The sequence below is a fragment of the Biomphalaria glabrata genome, chromosome 18 (genome assembly GCF_947242115.1).
Source record: "Biomphalaria glabrata chromosome 18, xgBioGlab47.1, whole genome shotgun sequence".
Lineage (NCBI taxonomy): Eukaryota > Metazoa > Mollusca > Gastropoda > Planorbidae > Biomphalaria > Biomphalaria glabrata.
Window position 1 is genome coordinate 11,883,808 of NC_074728.1, and position 7,040 is coordinate 11,890,847.

A 7,040-nucleotide genomic window follows, 5' to 3' on the forward strand; every position below is an offset into this window, starting at 1 on the left:
TAAAGAACTTTATTTTAATTGAAGGGAAATATCTTTTTTCCCCCACAAAACTTATATCAATTCACTCTGTCTAGTAAAAAGTTTATAGGCCTACATGTTATTTCTCCGACATCTCGGATCAAGTTGAAATTTCGCACAATTTGTTCTACTACCTGACAACACAAGAATCAATAAAAAAAAATATTAACCAATTAGATAAATAACTATTGGTAATTAATTAGTTTGTTTGGTATCTCGGACAAGGGAGAGAAATCGTACGTTACTGAAGTGGTGGTGCAAGCTGAAATAGTTCCTTTATAGGTCGCCGCTTTAAAGTAAGTTTGAAACAAACAATACATAACTATACAATCTTCTACTATCATAATCACCTCACTAGCAGAGTGGTTAGTATGTCGCACACTCCTTTGTGCTAAATGGAGAGGAGCCCTCACTGTGTGAGTACTGTGACTTTTATCTCACCATGGAACATATTCTCCTTGATTGCCCCAGATACCAGGATATTAGAGGGAGATATTTAGGAACAGACAACTTAAAAAACACTGTTTGATTATGCTGACCCTGGGAAAATACTGTGTTTTATCCGGGAGGTGGGCTTGACTACTAAAATTTGAGTTAAGATCGGGCTTAGTACTTGTAAATATATACATATTTACAAAATATTTAGATTAAATTACATGGATAGCTACAATTATAGTAGGGAGAGACCTTTTTTTTTAAATACATATGTTGCGGAACTTTCAGCACTTTGCTTGCTATAAAGGGGAAGTGACCCCTGAGAGATTATGGGCACGACATGGACTCATTTGTGCCGATGTGCCAAAATACCAAATATCAAATAGTATGTCGGTTTGAGGAGGCGTAAGTCGTGAGTCTAAATAAATTCTTTTAACAAGGGATTACGGTAAAAATGCAGCCAGATAGCCCTTTCCTTCTCTGCCTCCCACCATTTTCCCAACTGGCCTAGATAAGTGATAGGATCAGAGCGTAGTGAGAAAGCTAAGACCATACGATAGCGCTTTTAACAAAAGCAATTTGTACAAATATTTCTAATCGCTCAAATTTATTGTTGTTAGTCTAGATCAGTGGTTCCCAAACTTTTTTGTCTTGTAGACCCCTTGCCATGTTTTCTGGTTTTCGGTAGACCCCCTGTTTAACTTATATTGCATTTTTACAATTCATCAACTTCATTTTAAACTAATTTCTAACTGTAGTGAGTGGAAGAGTGAAAAACTAATTTTAAAGCTACATAGAAGTTAAAGATTTATCTTTTTTATTGATAAAATTCAAATATAGACCAATTAAAAATAACAATTAATATGTAAAACTGGAATCACCAAACACACTGGGTTTTTTTGAAGGTCCATCATCCTTGCTACGATATTATGTTTCTAAATGTTTCATTAGGTAGCCTAATCCGTTGTTCTATTAAGTAGTCCTTTAAACATTAAATAGTAATTAACCAATTGGCCTTAAGTACCATTGTGCTTTCACGTGTGGCTCAAATATTGGGTCCGCGGAACTGTTTTCATTTTCATTTACAGAAAGGGCAAAGGCGAGTAACTGGCGTGCTAAACCAGTAAGCTTGTGGCAGTAGGGGCTCAGTAGACTTGGCTTGTAGCCCAACTGGCAGACGGAAGGCTGAATTCAATACTCTGCTGCCTTGCAGCTATACCCAAACATGGGAAAGGTTTTGTGGGTCAGCTCTGTTAAAAAAATAAGAAGCCGCCGATCCTTAAGCAGTTTGCAGCACACAGCGCTACACCCTTCAGAGCCTGCGTTGACGCTGTTCTCAAACTATATATATCATATGTCGTTTGCAAAGAATTACATAAGAAGCTTTTTGTTTTATAACTCATCGCATTGCGATTAAAGAAATTCTTTGAATAATATCAGATGTAGGTTTATGTAAAAAAAAAAAAAACAGGTTGTAAAATCGATGTTTTATGTATAGTGTTTTCGTATTTGGCTATAAGAAAAGAGATATTGTAAGACTCAAAAACCACCATCTTCTCTATATGATGTTGAAGAAAGATTTTAAGTCTACTCTGAACTTTATCTTTTTATCATGGTGGCATCGTTTCAAATGATTCTCCAGGGTAATTAGTTTCATATCATCATAAATAGACACTTACCCAACTGTTAGTTTGACAAAGAAGGAATGAATCCCAATTTTAAATAATCTACATTTCGTTTTGTTAAACGTTAGTTACATGTTGACAAAATTAAGCCATTTAAATAAGCATTGAAATTAAATACAACATTTTGTTCGTTTGAATAGCAGGATAAATATTTAAAGAATTAACGAAGGTACTAATCATATATTAGTGTAGGAAATAATTACATTAATGGGGTGTGAAAGTTAAAGTCACGACCTGCTTAAATGAAATCCATTATCGTAGACCCCCGATGGACATCTCATAAACCCCCATTTTTTTTTTCACTTTCGTAGACCCCTTGGAAGTCTTCGTAGACCCTTATATAGACCACTTTGGGAATCACTGGTCTAGATCTATTACAAATTTAATTACATGACTGATCCAAACTAATTGATGCAATTAGGCCGACACTTCGTATAAGCTTTGTTTTTTTAATAAAGTAATTTTTAATATTTTTTTTTCTTGTTTCTTATGTTGATACAGCAGTGGCGTACCCAAGTTTAGCAAGGTCTTGTTTAGCTACCACTATAAAGATTTGACCTCCACTCATCTGTGATTTATTAAGATAAGATTTTACGGATATACCGGTAGTTAAACTGAACTTTAGAAGCCTGGAAAACCTGTTCTATTCTACAGTAGGCCTATTCTATCTAAGGCAGTCACCACAACCATCTCTCAGTATTATACATGTGTGTGCGTCTGCGTTGCGTGCTTGTGTGTGTGTATGATAGTCTGCTGAGGCCAGTGCAGTGTCCTCCTATTCATCAATGTTTTCACAAACAATATCTTAATAGCAGACGTGTTGGACATCAGAAAGTGACAGCGTTACATTTGTTTACAGAGTCGACCTACAACTAAATGAGTCACGCACAAATGGCAGCTGAGAATGTTTGAAGGTCAATCACCTAGCAGTTTAAATGTATCATATAGCGGTATTAACGCTAAAACCATTACATTGTAGCGAAAACATCGGAAGTCTACAAATACTCATACTCGTTTTCAAGAGAACATACTTTATTAACTTTGTAATTCACTTTGGCAGGGATGACAATATCAAGGAGTCATTGAAACAGAAAAACAAATAACAGGGAGAAATGGAGGTGCCCCAATGACAGCGTTACATTTGTTTACAGAGTCGGTGACTAGCTAGGTGAAGTATTTTTTGTCGACTAGAGTAGCCGACCTTGGAGTTAACTTTTGTTTGAACTATTTTAATATTCCCATTATTAACTCATTATTTTGTCTACACAGCGGAACAATCAGGAGCCGTTGACCTATAGCTTACAGGGCTACACTTGGCAGATCCTGTAACAGCGCTGATCTCAAACTCTACCGTGGGGTTTTACTTCGATAGCTCAATTGGGAATTCAGAAACCGCAATGCGTCATTTGTAACGAAGTTCTATCTGCCGGATCTTTGATGCTAAACAAACTGAGACGTCATTTAGATGGCAAGCACCATGGTTTTGCTGACAAGGACATCCAATATTTTAGTTTTAAAGCTGACAGATTCAAGAAAGCTAGACTTGACGCAGGTAGCAATTACCATAATCAAATCTTAGCAGCCGTTGAAGCTTCTTATTTGGTGCCAGAGCTATGAAACCTCACACCATTACAGAGGACTTAATATTGCCAGCGGCCAAAGATATTTTTCGAGTTATGATTGGAGCCGAATTCGTTACTAAATTGAGTGCAGTTTTCTTTATCAAATGACACTGTTCACACGAGAATAGTAGACATGTCTGCTGATATTATTGATCAGGTAATTCAGGAAATGATATCTTCTCCACTTCCAATATTTAGAATCCAACTTGATGAATCCACAGACATTGAAAATTGTTCACAATTACTAGTATACGTGAGATATTTACATGATGGCGATTTTAAAGAGAAATTTCTATTTTGCAAACCTCTTGAAACGACTACTACAGCACGTGATATATTTGACAAAGTTTATTCATTTTTGGAAAAGTCTAAGATCTCTTGGAAAACTATTTGTGGTGTCTGCACAGATGGTGCTCCAAGTAGTCTTGGATGTGGGTCTGGATTTCATTGTTTGGTACAGAATGAGTCACCAAAAGTGATCGGCACTCACTGTATGATTCATCTACAAATATTAGCAACGAAGACACTGCCACAAGAATTACAAAAAGTAATGGAAAACGTTGTTAGTTCTGTTAATTTTGTCAATTTTGAACAGTCGATTGTTCTCAAAACTTTGCAATGATTTTGACGCATCCAATAATGTTTTGCTATTTCACACTGAAGTAAAATGGTTGTCGAGAGGCAAAGTTCTTAAACGTGTTTTTGACCTTCGTGAAGAACTAAAACTGTTTTTTTAACAGAAGGAAAATCCCAGTTGGCAGCACTTTATAGCGATGAAAGTGGACTACAGAAAATAGCCTACCTGGTTGCCATCTTTGCCATCTTAAATGAGTTAAATGTATCACTGCAAGGATCAAATGCAACATGTCTTGATTTGTCTGAAAAGATCCGATCCTTTCAAATGATAGGCCTACTTCAACTTTGGCAAACAAAATTGGACGAAAATAAAATTTATATGTTGCCAACATTATCTGCGTTCTATGAAGAAAATGACTTTGAATCTGAGAGAAGGAAGACATGTAATAATTTCAATGAAAGAACATTTGCGAATGCTTAGGGAGGAAATTTCATCCTACTTTCCAAATCTACCTGGCATCCCATTTGCACTTGCCAGAAGTCCATTCACAGTCAAAGTTGAAGATATTCTGGAGACGTCACAGGAAGAATGTATTGACCTCATCAATAGCGATACCACTAAAAATGATTTCTCTTGAATGTCAATTACACATTGGATTAAAGGTTTTGCAGTCCTATCCCATACTGTCTGAGATTGTGTTGTGAATGCTTCTTCCATTTCCAACAACATATCTTTGTGAAACAGGGTTTTCCAGCTTGTTAGTTATTAAGTCTAAATTCAGAAGTAGACTTGATGCAGAAGATGACATTCGTTGTGCTCTTTCAAAGACTGTCCTCAGAATAATTCCTAATCTGGTGAAACAAAAACAAGCTCGACCTCCTTATTAAGTTTGTGTTTGTAAATACTGACGAAAACATATTTCGTTAACAATGTAATTTACTGCAATAAAAACTGTACTCCATACTTCGACACATTTGTCAAATCGTCACTTAAGTCTGCAACATGTACATTGTGAATATATATGTTTTAGTTTGCGCTTTTTGACAGTAGTTAGCAGGGCATCGTGGGGTTTAGTTGCTGTATGAATCCTGGGTCTAATCTCTTGATTGGTGATGAGATCTTTCTGTAGCATCTCAATTCCATTGCTCTAGTTCTGCAGCCGCCGTTCAAGAGTATACGTTTGGTCCATATATACAGCCCCATATCTGGGACAAAGGTACGTAGATCTAGCTTTACACTAATAGAGAACAGGGGTAGAAGCATAATGAAATTAAACAGCAGAAAATGTGGTCGTCCTTGCCATGTATGGTTACCTTCTATCTTATATAATACAGACGTTACTTCAAGCATGGGTTCTAAACTTTTTAACCCAACGCCCCCAGTATGTTAAAGTCAACAACACCAAATCGTCAACTCGAGTACTATGTACAGGTGCTCCACAAGGTTGTGTACTTTCTCCTGTACTGTACACTCTTTACACTAATGACATAAGAAGCATCTATGTCAATCTATGACTCAGTTAATCTCATTAAATTTGCTGATGATACTGCCATAGTCAGTCTTATTTCAGGAGACGAAACTCAGTATCGAAGCTCAATACAAGAGTTTACAAACTGGTGCACCGACAACTTTCTAGAACTGAATGTCACAAAAACTAAAGAACTTATAATAGATTTTAGAAAGAAAAAACAAACTATACGTGAACTGCAAATAAACACTACATCTATAGAACAAGTAAAGGCATATAAATATCTAGGCGTTATCATCAACAAGCTTTCATGGGAAGACCACCTTGGAACTCTGACAAAGAAAACAGCCCAGCCACTCTTTTTTCTATACAAACTCAATAGCTTTAAACTAAATAAGAAGAGCCTTGAGTCTTTTTACAGCGCGACTATATAAAATCTGCTAACATACGGAATAACTTGTTGGCAAGGCAACGCCTCATCTAAACTGTTGCGACGTCTAGAAAACATCGTAAAAAAAACATCAAAAATTACACTCACAACATTTCTACATTTAAAGGAACTTTTTGAACAAAAGTGCCAAAGAAAAATCGAAAAAATCTTGGAAGACAACGGCCACCCGCTCCATCAGAACTACGTCAGGTCGTCGCGAAGTGGGCGACTGTTGTCAATCAAAACAAGAACGGAGCGGTACAAAAACTCGTTCGTACCTCACTCGGTCAGACTCTATCACCGCCACTCATTGATCAGGGAACATAAAAAGCACCAAGATACCTGTGTGTAGTGGCTCAATGAACTCTTTATGTTGTGAATGTTTCTGTTGTGTTGTCTTTATATGAGAAAAGAGTCCTTGTAATCAAAACAAATTTCCGTAAGGATCAATAAAGCAGTCTTAGTCTTAAAAAGAGATGATTACGTCCTACGGTTCATGCGTGTTATACAATAACCAATGGTTAGTTATGGTTAAAACTATGTTGTTAAATTTGGTTCCCTGACATACGAGACATTTCATCATTATAGCAATTCATTATCATAACCCTAACCCTAACCCTAAATGTGCAATGATGAATTGCTCTAATAAATAAATGTTGCAATGATCAAATGTCTCGTAGGATGAGGTGTCTGGTCACCATTAAGTTTATGTCACTCCAAAACAGTTTGTCAATAGGTTGATTGGGTAATCCACACTTGCGGAATAGTCAAAGATAATAATTTAAAATTAAAAATAAAAACAGTG